The sequence below is a fragment of the Cetorhinus maximus genome, chromosome 12, assembly GCF_964194155.1.
Source record: "Cetorhinus maximus chromosome 12, sCetMax3.hap1.1, whole genome shotgun sequence".
Classification (NCBI taxonomy): domain Eukaryota; kingdom Metazoa; phylum Chordata; class Chondrichthyes; order Lamniformes; family Cetorhinidae; genus Cetorhinus; species Cetorhinus maximus.
The window spans coordinates 51525077-51541152 of NC_135890.1; positions in this window are offsets into that span (position 1 = coordinate 51525077).

The following is a 16076-nucleotide window of genomic DNA, read 5'->3' on the forward strand; positions in this document are numbered from 1 at the left end:
ATTAAATTCAAGTCTTTTCTGGGCATGATCAATTATTATACCACTTCTTGCCAAAGTTGTCAACAGTGTTAGCACCATTACACTTGCTGTTAAAAAGAATCATCGTTGGCCATGGATTTCAAAACAGGAAGAAGCCTTTGAAAGTTAAAAAGCTATTACATTCATCATGTTTACTGGTACATTATGACCCATTGAAGGAATTGGTATTAACATGTAATGCGTCTCCTTATGGTGTGGGAGCTGTGTTATCACATTGGATGGAAGATAGATCAGAAAGGCCAATTGGCTATGTGTCGAGAACCCTCTCTGCAGCCGAGAAGGGTTATTCCCAACTAGAAAAGGAAGGCTTATCAGTAATATTTGGAGTGAAGAAATTCCACCAGTACCTGCACAGATGACATTTCACCATTGTGTCAGACCATAAACCATTAATGGGTTTATTCAGTGAGGATAGGACCATTTCACCAATAACCTCAGCAAGAATTCAACGCTGGGCTTTGATTTTATCAGCATATGAGTACACCTTTATGCACCTTTCGGGTGTGCATATTGCAAATGCAGACGTACTCAGTCATCTCCCGTTATCAGATAGCATTGTACATGCTCCAGTGCCACAAGAAATTGTGCTTGTGTTGAATTTCTTGAACTCTTTGCCTGAGTTTGCGAAGCAAATTAGGAATTGGATGAACAGAGATCCAATTTTGCTAGAAGTCCAAGACCTTGTATTGCAAGGATGGTCGATTCACCAGTGACTGAAGAGATGAGACTATTCCATGCCAGAAAAACAGCGTTGAGTTGTCAAGATGGAATCTTGTTGTGGAGATTAAGAGTCATCGTCCCTTTGCAAGGAAGAGAACCACTCTTGACAGAGCTTCACGGTGTGCATCCTGGCATATCGAAGATGAAAATGCGTGAAGCTATGTCTGGTGGCCAGGCATAGACAGTGACATTGAAAGCATGGTCAAGCACTGTCTCCAGTGTCAGCAACAACACAAGTTGCCTGTTCCAACTCCACTGCATTCGTGGGAATGGCCTGGTTGACCCTGGATTAGACGACATATTGATTATGTAGGACCATTCTTAGGTAGCATGTTTTTATTGATCATAGATGCTCATTCTAAATGGATGGAAGTGTATGAAGTCAGATCACTGACATCGAGTGCAACTATTGAAAAGCTGCATAAATGTTTTAGTATATATGGCCTATCAGAAGTCATCATTTTGGATAACGGTGCAATCTTTACCAGTACAGAGATTCATGAGTTTAAATGGAATCAGACACATTAAAACGGCACCATATCACCCCACATCAAATGGTTTAGCTGAAAGAGCTGTGCAAACTTTCAAATCTGGAATGAAGAAGTTATCCAAAGATACTCTAGAAACTCAACTTCCGGCTTTCTTCTCAATTATTATATGACACCCCATTCAACTACGGGTTCAACACCATCTGAATTATTGATGAAAAGCCACCTATGTACAAGGTTGAGTCTGGTGTTTCCAAACTTAGAGGGGAAGGTAGAGAAGAATCAGAGTAATCAAAAATTGAATCATGATATTCCTAGCAAAGCTGGAAGATTTACTGTAGGAGATACAGTTTTCATGTGGAATTTTGGACATGGACCTTATTGGGTTCCTGGTACAATTGTCTCAGAAACTGGCCCTTTGTACTTCCAGGTGGAAGTGGAAGACCGAATTGTTTGAAAACTTGTGGATCATCTTAGGAATACAGAGACATGCCAACAACCAGCTACTCTGCCTGTGATTAACATCGAACCATTAATCCCTGAGGTGACAGATATATCTTGAATAGACATGCCTGATGTTTCTGTAGACTTGCCTAACCCTGAACTGCCGTTTTCTAATGATGTATCTGACGATACAGTTCCTGATCATGTTGATCCAGTGGAAGAACTTCAAGTGGTAGAGCTACACTGCTCTAACCGAATAAGGAAAATCACCTGACTAAAATATATGTACATGTGGGATATTCAAATGTTCTCTGTAAATAGGAAGTGTAAAAAAACTAAACAGGGAGGAAATGTAGTAATTGAAGATATAGCCTTTCCTACTGTCTATCAGGGGTCACATGATTGTTCTTGGAGTCTTTGACCAATGACCCCGAAGCAAGGGGTAATCTGGGGGCGTAGCTTTCTAGTTGAGGACCTGGTTCAAGCCTGTAGTTTCTGAAACGCGCTCTGTAATAAAATTATCTGTTTCAAGTAGAAACCTGTCCACTGCATCAAGTCATTACAGTGCCCTTCATATGGAAATTTGGATCCTAACTCTAGTTGTAGGAGCCTGATTGAAATTAGTTGGGAAAAGGTTAAAACTTGCACCACCCATTCTCTGTCCAGTTCTTCTTGAAGACAATGCTGGTATGAGTACCCCGTATTAAAAGTGACCTCCAGTGGCCCCCTTCTTCAATCCCTTATTCTTCACCCACTCTTTTACAGCACCTACCTGCAACCTGCCTTCGCATCAAAGCTGGATGTAATTGGCCTGGCCCTGAGCAATAGGCAGTATCGGGACCACCAATTGGCGTCTACAACTCTTCAGTTCAATGCAAATGAAGCTCGAGGCTCAACTTTGCTGGAGCCTCAGGCCTACATCTTTGAATGCATGTTGGAATCCCATCACTCATTTTGTGCCAGAGACAGGCACACATTGAATTTCTCTCCTTTCTATCTAATTCAATTCAACATCTTTCCATTTTTCCAAAGATTTCATTGATTCGAGAGGAATTGCAATAGCAAGTGCTTTGACGGTGCAATTACACTTGTGTTTGCGTGAAGCGGTTTGCTTTGCAAAAGTGCTGCGGTTATAAGGTAAATGCAACTTGAAGTCAAAGTATGGGGAGGAATGTTTATTTGCTTTGTTTTAGACGCAGCTTGAGCTTGATACCTGAGCCAGGATTTTCTGTGCCCGCCGGTGTCGGGCATGTTCAATGGTGTGAACGACAATAGGTGCGATTGGTTTCACGACGGTGTGAAACCAGTCCGCGATCGTCCGCTCAGCCCACTGATGGCGGGCTGCATTCTCCACCATCGAACAACAGGAACCTCATTGTAATACATCAGCATATCATTATTAGGTCTGCCTGCCAGAATTGCTCCCCCCGCCCCCACTAGATCGTCCGCCCATGTTAGCGGGAAAGCACGCCGTGTAGAACACGTCTTGACAAATGTGACATGCAGAAGTCAGGACTTAGCTGCCAGGGCTTTGCTCACATCGCAAATATCCAAGGAACAGAAGATTCTGGAGCCGACACCAACAGTACACTGGAACATCCATGGATGCTGGGTTGATTCTCCTGGACATGGCTCTGCTGCAAAGCAGTGGACGGAAGCTGGAAAGTCACTGTTGATGCTCACAGTGGGTGATGGTTGAGGGGGTGGGAGAGGAAGGGCTAGGATCGGCTGCGAGAGTAAGACATGTCAGTGGGGTGCGGTTGGGAGGGGGAGACTGAAGATATCAGGGGGATGCGGTTGGGAGGGAGGGAATGAAGATGTCGGGGGGATGCGGTTGGGAGGGAGGGAATGAAGGTGTCAGCTGGGGTGAGGTTGGGACGGGGGAATGAAGGTGTCAGAATGAGGGGAGGTTGGGAGGGGGGGGAATGAAGATGTTGGGGGGATATTGGGGGTGAGGGAGAACAGGGGAGGAGAGGGTAACTAGGGAGAAGACCATAACCAGGGAGGTAGGTGTAAGGGAGGGGGAAAGGTGCAAGGGAAGGGGTGCAGAGAGGGGAGGGAGTAAGGGTTGAGGAAGAGGGAGTCAGGAAGGGGTTAGGAGTAAGGGGGGAAGGGGTTCGGGGGAAAAGAGCTTGAGGTGGTGGAAGAGGTGCAGGGGGGCGATGTGCAGTTGAACGTTCAAGGGAGCGGTCTAATGGGTCCATGTCTGCCTCCTGGGAAGTGAACTGAGGGTGGGCATGGTATTAAGGAAGGGTAAGAATGTCCAAGGGCAGAGTGAGGCGGGAGGGTGAGGGTTCAACAGTCGCGATAGAAGGGACGGCAAGGGTAGTTGGTGGGGACCCAGAGGCAGACACGGACCCTGGAGGTGGGAAGGAAGAGGTCAGGGAGGTGAAGGTGGATGGGGCTGGGATTTTCAGGAAAGAAGGGAACGTGCACATTCACCTGGATATCCCCAATGGAAAAGGATTGTGGCTGGTAGGTAATGGAGGGGAGGTGGAAGGTGATGCTGGGGGTGGGGGGGGTCAACTGTGATGGAGGAGAGGAAATGACTGACTGGGAGAGGGTAAAGGATGGGGGAACGAAAGTAAAACCAAATTAGCACCATGCTGTCCAAATCGAAAGTGAAACAAGAGTCATGGCGGGCGAGATCAGGTGCTACATAGGGGTGTGATCATTGGATGGACAGAGATGCAGGTCAGCTCAGATGGATGATAGAAAGCCAACACCAGCAGGCAACATTCAAAATTATCAGGACATTGAGATGAGTGCGAAATGTGAAGGATCCACATGTGTGTGAGTGTGTTTGCACAAGGCTCTGAAAAGCCCTGTCTCTCACACACTTTTCCCTCCAGAATCACTCTTGGGCTGGCTCATCCCTCTGTGGCGATGGATCTTCTGGGCTGCTTATTTACGCCCCTTCACTGGAGAAGGAGTGCTCTTAGCTGCAGATGAGGACTTGGATAGAGCTGAGGGACTGGCTAACTGAGGGTGTTGGTCCCTTGGCAGAGCTCCCTGTGAACCAAAGTAGAGATAATAGTGCATGGCAGCAGATTCAAAAGCAGGAGAGAGAGCTCTCTCAGTTGCGATGAGGAAGGGATGATGTGGTGCAGAATCCTCTTGAGACTGTTCTCCGTCAACCTCACTGTCGCCACAGGCAGGGTCCACATCCTCATCAGTCAGCACGATGGCATGCTCCTCAAAGTAAGGTTGAGACATTCCTCCCCCTCCTCTGCTTTCTTCTATCTGGAGTATTTATTAAATAATTTACTTTGCTCAGATTCTTTTCAATCCTCTAAAAGGCCCACTAAACCTCGCCTTTAATGAGTCACCCAGTACTGGTAACAAAACTAGCACTTTTTCCCTAGCAATAAAACAACAAGCTGTAGCTTTCCTATCTGCCTTCACTTTCACCACTTGCTGTGATATCTTTAAATATCCCCTACCTAACTCACATGCTCTGTCCAATCTTTCTCTGAAGTTTGATACATAATCCAGGAGAGTAGTTTCTGAATTTTGACCCACCAATTTCTCATGAATCAATTCCTCATGGCCATAAACTAGTTCAAAACGACTATTACCAGTTGATGCATTAGGAGTGTCCCTAATAGCAAATAAGAAGAATGGAATTCCCCTATCCCAATCCTGTGGATAATCCTGATCATACACCCTCTCAATAGTTTTTAGAGTTTGATTCCATCTTTCCAAAGCCCCTTGTGACTCAGGATGGTAAGCTGTTGACTAAAATTATTTTATCCCCAAATTGTTCATTACTTCCTTAAACAGCTGTGACATGAAATTTGAACAATGGTCTGGTTGTATTTCTTTAGGTAAATCATATCTTGTAAAAAAATTTAGTTAACTCTTCCACAATTTTCTTTGTTGTAATATTTCTTAAAGGTATCGCTTCAGGAAACCTTATAGACACATCCATTATTGTCAGTAAGTACTGATTTCCACTTTTTGTCCTAGGAAGGGGACCTACACAATCAATCATGACCCTAGTAATAGGTTCTTCAAATGCTGGAAATGGAATTAAAAGTGCCGGCTTAATCACTGCTTGTGGTTTCCCTATCACCTGATATGTGTGACATGTTCTATAGATTTTGATTACATCCCAATGCAATCCAGGCCAATAAAAATGTTTCTGTACTTTTGCCTGTGTCTTTCTAATTCCTATATGTCCCTCCATTGGAATTTCATGAGCTATCCTCAGAATTTCATTTCTATATCCAAATGGTATTACAATCTTATGCACCTCCCTCCAGCTTTCATTTGCTGAAGCATGATAAGGTTGCCATTTTTGCATTAAAACATTACCCTTAAGGTAATAACATTCTGGAATACATTCTGCCTCTGTTTCTGAGTAAGTTGTCTGATATAACTCTTTTATTTGTGAATTATTTTTCCGTAACTCCACTAACTGTCTTGAGTTAAACACCACAGCTGCATTGTCCTCTGTTCTTACCGCCTGAACAATATTGTCTGTCAAACACAGTGTCAGCTAATTGCTCTTCCACACCTTCTCCCTGCCTTTGAACTTCCTGTTCTTCTTGTTTCAATCTGTGAGCCTGTGATCTTGTTATCACACAATCTGGAAACAATCCAGGATGTTCTCTCTGCAATACTTCTGTTGAAACCACCTATACAGGCTGCTCAACTACCATAGGCATCACTCACATGTGTGACCCAGCTATGACATTACCCAGAATAAATTGAACCCCTGCAATGGGCAATTTTTCCACTACTCCAACAATCACTTCGTCTGTTTTCCACATACTCCTTAAATTTACTTTCCACAATGGAATAGGTTTAGCATATCCATGAACCCCATTTATTATCACCTATTCCTGCAATACTCCCTCTGAACAACAAATATCATGATCCTGCAGCATTAAGGATTGACTAGTCCCTGTGTCTCTTAAAATTTTAACATTTTTACCTACTCCACCCTGTACACATGGAAAGACTTCCCCATCACACATAAAATATTTAAACATTTCTGCAACCTGCTTCTCCAAATTCTCTTTGGTAATTTGTGAACACATTTCCACTTCTTTACCTATCACTGATTCTTCCTGTTTTGCCTGTATACAAGCCACTGGTTTTTCCTGTGCCTGAATCTCAGAGCCCACAGTACTTCCATAACGTTTCTGTACCCCAATAATCCCAACAGATTTTCCCTGTAATTTCCAACACACTGACTTCTTGTGTCCAACTTTATTACAATGGAAACACCTCAATTTTCGAATATCACTTCTACACTCAGCACCTTCCTTTTTATTATGAAAAAAAACTTTGTGAATTTCCACCTACTCCTCTTCCCTGACTACCCATCTTCCTTTCACCTTCCCAGTTTCTATCCTTCTCTGATTTAAATGGGTGATGAAAAAATGATTTCGATCTATGAAGTATCTCATAATCATCAGCTAGCTTTGCTGCTTGTCTTACCATTTCAACCCTCTGTTCCTCCAATTGAGTTCTCACTACCAAAGGAATTGAATCTTTTAAATTCTTCCAAAAAGAACTATTTCTCTAAAAACTGCATCTGTTGTCTCTATCTTTAATGCCCATATCCACAGATCAAAATTGCTTTGTTTTACACTCTCAAGCTCAATATAAGTTTGCCTAGGCTGTTTTCTCATATTCCTAAATTTTTGCCTATATGCCTCAGGAACCAACTCATATGCACTCAAAATAGCCTTTTTTACCACATCATAGTTCATCGACATTTCTTCTGACAGTGAAGCATAAGCTTCATGGGCAGAATCTTCTGCCTGTTGAGTGGGCTGGTCAGGAGCGGGAGTGGGCGCAGAGCCGATCGCCGCCCGCAATTGGCTGCGTGCCGCCATTTTACGTGGGTGGGCCAATTAAGGCCCACCGAGCGTGACATGTGCTCGGTAGCACTCAGCACTACCTGTGTGGGTGGGGGGAGGAGGGAGAGTCAGGGCACATGTACGTGAAAGAGCGCAGAACTCTCCCTGAGGCAACTTCATGCCTTAGGGAGATTAAGTTCAATTTGAAACTTTAAAATGAAGAAAGATTGAAATTATTTAGACATGTCCCTTCATGTGACAGTGTCACATGAGCTGGGACATGTTTATGAAATGTGTAAAAAAATATTTACTAATTTGATCCCGTCCGTGGAAGAGGTTTCATGAAAAACGCGAAGGCCGCTTGGGCTCTTCGCCTGCCCACCAACCTTAAGTTTGGACGGGCAGCCCTGTCAATTAGTTCAATTGGATTATTAATGACCATAACAGGCCTTTGACAGTTTGGCAGGTGTGCACCCGCCAAACGGAAGATCAGAATGATGGGCGGTGATGTCAGGACACATGCCCGACGTCATCACATGTTATTTTACGCGTTGGCGTGCGGGACCCATGCCCACACACTGAAGAGAAAATTCTACCCCATGTGCTCTACCCACCAACCTGGATTGTAACAACAATGCCCAGTGTTCCTGTGGCCATTTCATCTGTTTAGCTGTCTTCTCAAATGAAATAAAGAATGCCTCAACAAATCTTTCCTCAAAATTTGGAAGAGCTTGTACAAATTTAAACATCTCCCCACTGGGTTCTGATCTGGAAATAAGTCCTTTCTCATCTGGTGTCTCTTTTTTTAACTGCCAGCATTTTAAGCTGGAATTCTCTGTCTCTCTCTCTTTCTCTTTCCTCCCTTTCTGCCTGTTCCCTTTAAAATGCCATTCCCCTTTTTCCTTTTTCTGCTGCCTCTAGCTCAAGTTTTTTCATTTGCAACTGAATTTGAACCCATTCCAATGAACCATTCTTGGAGAACTCAGTCTCTCAGGTATTCCTTCCAATTTCAAATGCTGTGCTATACCTTCAATTATGTTTAATTTCCATAACCCTAATTGTAATTATCTGCCAATTCCATTAACTTAGCTTTATTTGCCTTTTGTAAAGCAACCAAAGTTATAACTTCAACTCCCAGACAAGTCTTAGCAACTGCCAAAGCCATATTGCAGTCTCACCATTTTAAAAAAAAAACCTCACGCCAACTCCTGAATTCAAAGTGCTTCTCATACTCGTAACCTTAAGATTCACCAACTCTAAACCAATCCAGAAATTTCAAATATGTCCCGCAAAGAGCCCCCAATTTTGTTATAGCACAGCAGATGGTAAATGCTGAGCTGTTTCAATCCCAGAGGGAAACTAGAGACAAATGCCACAACTATTTTACAATTTGTATTTATTTTGAGATGCATGCCTTGAATACAATAGTAATAAGACCACCGAGTCTTATGGGTTTCTTACAAAACTAAATTAAACTTTTATTAATAAAAAAATGATTTTAAGCACATACATAGGTATGTATGTAGGTTTAGAAAATACTACATTGATAACTCCTAGCTCCCCTAGTTAATCTAACTCCCAGTTATACCTCTGTTAAGGCAACAGGAAAACACACAGATTTTAAAAGACCCAGGCAAAGTAACATGACACCCTGAGCAGCTGAATTCTAAGTGAGTTTTCTTCCCTTCAGTTCGTGTAGATAGCAACTTGAGGCTTAGAGGCTGGAGGCTTTTCACACTTGTTAGATCACAGAATTCCTTGCTCTTGCGCATAACATCATCTCCTTTATGCAGGTTCCTCCCTTTTTAATGTAAATCCCATTGTCCCAATATGTCTTTTTCAACTCTACTTTTCTAATAATAAAAATATTTCTTGTACCAATTTTATCAGTAAGCTTTTGGAAAAATAACACACTCTTTGGCTTCTTCTGGCTAAGTGTAAAATTTCACCACCTCTTTTGAAATTCAGATTACTCTGGTGCAAATTTTCCCTTTACACCTCACATTCTAATACTTCAGCCAAGTTTATCTATTTAACATTTCAAATCTAGCTTCTCTTCTGATATATCAAAGCCTTCACACCTGCTGTCTTTAATTCAATTAAGTCACACACACAAACACTATTCCCACCTTACAATAAATTCCAATAACATTATCAAAATTATTTCCTGACAGCAATTTAAGTCAATGCATGACTGGTTCAACAAATTTTGGGCTCTGAATCTACTGGATATGGCTTGCTTCCTAAGTTGCCCTTTCTCCTCTTCTAATTCTCCTTCTAACATGAAGTATTGGATGATGTGGGTTATATCATTCGTGCAGTTTTGGATTTTTTCTCATTTATACGCAGCATCAAGTTAAGTAAAAAGAAGAGATTTGGTGTTACAGCAAATCAATTAATTAATTAATGCAGCACAGGCTTGACTGACAGTAAAGCAGTAAAGTATAGTACAGCATAATAAAGTTCCTGTGAGTTTAGATTCCAGACTCTATAGACATTGCCTACCAATTCCAATAGGTGGAGCACTGGACTTGTGAACAATGTGCCATTTTACAAATGGGGACTGGGTTGTAAAGCTGGTTGGGTTGGTTTGAGCTAGAGAAGTGACATTCCCATCAGCAGAGCTATGAAACATCAATAACAGCAGATTTCAGATGTCTAGCTTGAGAGTGGTAACCCTGGAGATAAAACAGAGCATGTTGCACCATACGATTATATTATATTATTGTTATGTAGGATATTTCCCCATAAATTAGAAAAAAAAGCAAAATTTAACTTCATTTGTTGTGCAAAGTGAAATGATTATGAGTATGGTGTAATGGGCTACAGTTTGACTTGGAAGGTAGTACAGTAATTCAATTAAGGTGTTAAGAAAATGACACAAACAGAAACTGCATTGCAACGGGCAGAGAGCTTATGCAACCAACAGTGGGGGAAAACCTATATCACCACAGTCCAGGTTGCACAAACATTTATTGTGCAGCTTGCTGGTGAACGAATCTGACCAGAAACTGAATGGGGAACTGCTCCTATGAACTCTAACTGCATCTGTGTATATGTGGGTGAGTGTGTATAAATGTTTATACATGTGCTCTGTATGCATTATTATTTCATAAAGAAAAGGATTGTCCATAGCACCACTCATGGTCTCAGGACATTCCAAAACACTTTACAGCTAATGAGTGCTTTTGAAATGTAGTCACTGTTGCAAGGAAATGCAGCAGCCAATTTGCACCCAGCAAACTCCCACAGACAGCAACAAAACAAATGTCCAGATGATCCATTTGAGTAAAAAGATTGAAATCCGTTTGCCCTGATTAGCCACTCGGCTTCCTTCACCCCTGCGCCTGGTTTTGAAACTTCACCCTCACTGCAGTAGTTTTCCTTTCCTGTTGAGTTTGCTTTTCTCTCCCATTCGTCATCTCCCAGTCTGTTGCCCTCCCCCTCTTCTCTTCAGCCCCGCTTTTCCTCTGCCATCTCTCTTTGCTAAGTTAACTAAACCCAACCAGACACCAGTCAGGGTAGCTTGCTTGTCAATCATTGTCTAGGTTCACATGAGAAGAATGTGATGCCAAAGAGCCAATGGCTTCAATTTTCCTGCCTTGGGAAGGAAAATGAAGAGCTGTAGCCTACTTTTGCCTTTACGCCTTTCACCCAGAGGACAGCTACGTCTAACCCACTCGCCAATTGCAAATTGAAGTGCAGGTACAGGACCCATTTCCCTGCCCAGTGTAGTGGAGGGCAGGGGGAGTAGAGGGAGACTGGGAGGGTCAGGGAAATTGGGGCTTGAGTGTATGGGAGAGAGTCAGACTGGGGAATGAGGGGTCAGGGAGAGAGGGAGACTGGGAGATGGGAAATTGAGGCTTGTGTGGGTTGGAGAGAGGGAGACTGGGGGATGTGATGGGGGTTCTTGAATTAAGGGCTAGCTGAGTATGGGACACTTCACCATAAAGGAGCTGCCAAAGGAATGAGACACATATTTGAAAAGGAGGAATATAAAATGAACTGGTGAGAAAAAAGCTTACAGGAGAAAACAGGCAGCAGGGACCGATTATCCATCGCCTGTGTTGTAATTTCTATTATTTTATAAAAATTATCATGTCATTTCTTTTTAGAAATGTTGCTGCTGAGCAAAGTTTAGGATAATGTTTCCTATGAGAAGTGTCCCAAATAATAAACCAGCTGCCCTTGTGCAATCTCTTGGTTTTATTCAGCTTGGTCTGTGATCGATGGTGTGAAATCCAACCACAGATTGGTCCTGACCAAGGCCCGAGTGCAGAGTTGTCACCTTCACTCGAAACCTAAGTGCAAACCAGAGTCCAAGGAAGTGGGGAGAGAGATTGAGTCAGTGCAGGGACTCATTATAGGTAGTTATATAGATATCAGGTGTTATATGAATTACTATTAGTGAGTTATTGTATTATTTTTATTAGTGGAATCCGAGTGTTACCATGTCTATGAATAGTCATTTGTAGAAATTCAGTGAGTTACTATTACTCATTTGTAGAATCAAGTGCTGCCCCCCTCCCCCTCACTGGTGGAATCAAGCCCCCCCCCCCCCCCCCCCGCCTCCCCCCCCCCCCCCCCCCCCCCCCCCCACCACCTTCACCCTGCAAATTGCTCCCCAAACTTCAGTTGCCCCTCTTTTTTGACCTTGGTTTCCCTTCCTTGCTCGCTCTCAGATGGCCTTGTTGTTCTCAAAACTTGCACAACAGCAGCTGGTGTGACACTATGAGCAAAGATGCTCAACTACAGGAGACCCAATCTTTATGATGTAAATGTATTAACATTTGCAGATGTCATGTTGGTCAGAGTGTCCATGATCAAGCCTCCAGGAAAACTTCTAACCGGGGTTGCTGTTGTGCAAAAGTCCGAAGTGAAGGCCAAGTACTTCCCCATTTAGAAAGAGAAAAGTTGAAGGGGGAATGGTCTTGACATGCTATCTCATATTTCCAAACAATTGAAACCTTACTTCACATTTATGATCAATTTGAGCTGCATTTCTGCAAATTACGAGGAGATGGTGGCATAGTGGTAATGTCATTGGACTAGTAACCCACAGGCCCAGGCTAATGCACTATGGACATGAGTTCAAATCCCAACGTGGCAGCTTATGGAATTTGAATTCAATTAATAAATCTGGAATTGAAAGCTAGTCTTGGTAATGGTGACCATGGGCAGAATTCAGGGGGGAAGTTCAGCAGTGGGCACATAGAGGCACCCACGACTGGGGGCATGCCGCCATTTTACGCGGGCAGGCCAATTAAGACCCGCCCAGTGTGACATCTGCCAGGAAGTGCTATGCGCTCCCTGTGCGGGCGGGAGGGGGATTCCCTAAGCTGAGAATGCGCTCTTTCGCGCATGCACGTAAAAGAGTGCACTCATCTCCCTGAGGCTAAGTGCTGCCTCAGGGAGATCGGCGCCAAATTCAAAAATGTTAAAAACCGAAAAATAAAATTTGCCTGACATGTCCCTTCAGGTGACACTGTCACATGTGTTGGGACATGTCCATCACTTTTAGTTGAACTTTTGTTAAATTTTTAAAAACCTACATGAAACCTCATCCCACCCGTGGATGAGGTTTCATGCTTTCCCTGAAGCCCGCTAGGGCTCCCGGCCTGCCCGCCAACCTTAAGGTTGGACTGGCAGGACCTTTAACTAGCTCAATTACTTTGTCAATGGCCTCAATTGGCCATTGACAGGTCAGTGGGCGCACAGCTAATTCAGCTGAGCCCCTGCCGACCTGAAAATTGAAATGACACAGGGTGATGTCGGGAGCTCCGCCCAATGTCATCCCGCATCATTTTACACGTCGGCGAGCGGGCCCCGTCCCCCGCTCACCAGCCGGGAAATCCTGCCTATGAATCTATCACTAATTGTTGTAAAAATCCATCTGATTCATTAATGCCTTCAGGGAAGGAAATCTGCCATCCTTACCCGGTCTGGCCTACATGTGATTCCAGGCCCACAGCAATGTGGTTGACTCTTAAGTGCCCTCTGAAATGGCCTAGCAAACTACTCAGTTCAAGGGCAATTAGAGATGGGAATCAAATGCTGGCCTTGCCAGCAACACCCACATCCCATGAAAGAATAAAGGAAAAAAAAATTCTCTCCTTATTAGTCTCCCTCTAATCCATAAACTACAGCACTCTAGTCCTTTTTGTCACTTACTTGCCTATCTATCTTTGTGTCATCAGCTAATTTAGCAACTGTATATTTGGTCCCTTCTGCCAAGACATTGATTTAGATTGTAAATAGCTGGGGCTTCAGCACTGATCTCTGAGGTGGTCCACATCTTGCCAACCCAAAAATGACTTATCTATCCCTACTCTTTGTTTCCTGTTAGCTAACCAATTCTCTATTCATGCTAATATGTTACCCCCTACACCATAAACTCTTACTTTGCGTAGTAACCTTTGATGTGGCACCTTGTCAAATGCCTTCTGGAAATCTAGTACACCACATCTACAGGATCCCCTTTATCCACATTGCATGTTACTTCCTCAAAGAATTCTAATAAATGAGTAAAACACAATTTCCCTTTCACAAAATCATGTTGTCTCTGCCTGATTGCATTAAGATTTTCTAAGTGCCCTGTTATAATCTCCATAATAATAGATTATTGCAATTTCCTATGACAGGCTAACTGGCCTGTAGTTTCTTGTTTTCTGTTTCCCTCCTTGAATAGAAGAGTTACATTCGCTATTTTCTAATCTGCTAGGACCTTTCCAGAATCTAGTGAATTTTGGAAAATTAAACCAATGCATCTATTATCTCAGCAGCTATTTCTTTCAAGACCCAAGGATGAGGTCCACCAGGTCTTGGGGACTTGTCAGCCTTTAGTTCTAATAATTTTATCAGTATCCTTTCCCTGGTGATTGTAATTACATTTAAAAAAAAAAGACCGTCCCAGAAATTGCAGCTTACATAGGCTTCAACTCCACTGAAATTTGAAGATCACAGTGGAAAAATTCTGCTTCAGCCATGGATGCCAGCGAAGGTCTCATGAATTCTCTTTTACTTTTTATCAATGATTTTTAATTTGGCCAGCAAGTGACTTCCTACTGTATAACTTGTAATTTTCCATGTGTATGTTGCGAAGATCAGGACATGGGTTTACCTTTTTAAATACTTTATATCTTTACCTGTGTGGGTTTTTTTTATGGGGACGGCATTGGTATTGTCGCTGGACTAGTAATCCAGAGACCCAGGATAATGCTCTGGGGACCTGGGTTCGAATCCCTCCACGGCAGATGGTGGAATTTGAATTCATTGAAAATCTGGAATTAAAAATCTAACGATGACCATGTCAATTGTCGTAAAAACCCATCTAGTTCACTAATGTCCTTTAGGGAAGGAAATCTGCCGTCTTTGCCTGGTCTGGCCTACATGTGACTCCAGACCCACAGCAATGTGGTTGACTCTTAAATGCCCCTGAACTAGGGATGGGCAATAAATGCTGGCCCAGCGAAGCCCCCATCCTGAATGAATGAATTAAACTCAAGAACGCCTGTCATACTGGTTTATTTGCAATCAGCATGTAAATGGTTAAGCACAGACTTTGGGTTAATACCTTAATTCTTATAGATTCACAAAAAAAAGCCCTGTTACGGTTAGACCTGGAGTGGTTTTTACCCTTCCTCACATGGTCATAACACTACCCAAACTGATTCTACATCTTGATTTTTAGAATTAAGGTCATCTCTCATTAATGGCATTAATGCCCATCCTTAATTAACAGAGCTACCCCACCACTATTTCCCAGCTTCCTGACCTTCTGAACTATCTTGTACCCTTGAATATTCAGGTCACAACCATTGTCATTTTGCTGCCATGTCTCTGTACTGGCTATCAGGTCATACATATTTATTTCTATTTGAGCTGACAATTCATCCATTTTGTTAGGAATGCTATGCATATTCAGATATAGAACCTTTAGATCTGTCTTTTTACTAATTTTGCCACCTTTGGCCTTATCTTCTGGTGCACACTTAACTTTGTGTACTCTGTCCTTTCCTGCACACTCTGATTACCATTACCCTTATTGCTACCTTGCTATTTTGACTTGTCCTCCTTTTTATTTATCACATGTTCCCTCAGGCGATCCCTCACCTCTTCTATTTAGTTTAAAGCCCTCTCTACTGCTGTTACATGACTTACCAGAACGCTGGCACCAGTACTGGGGAAAGAGGGAGCTATACTTTTAGGATGTTCTTTACCTGAACCTTGCTGGGATCAGTGTTCTGACAAGTCATATAACTAGAGCAGCAGTTATAGGGTGACCTGTTATGAATATATGCTATTTGCTTGCTAGAAGCTACATACACATAAATACTGGGACCTGTCCTCTGCAGGCAAAAGGAGTATGTCCATACATTGCATCTTTTAGAATAAACAAAAGCATGGGAGACAAAGATTCCTGGTGCATTTGTCATGACAACATCTCAACAAATCAGAGCCAACTTGCCAAATAACCAGCACCCCCTTTCTCATGCAATATAAATGGTCTTCTTTGAAATTTGGCATTCTTGCATCTGTCCTGATGAGTGCAAGATGAAAAGCTTCAACAGCA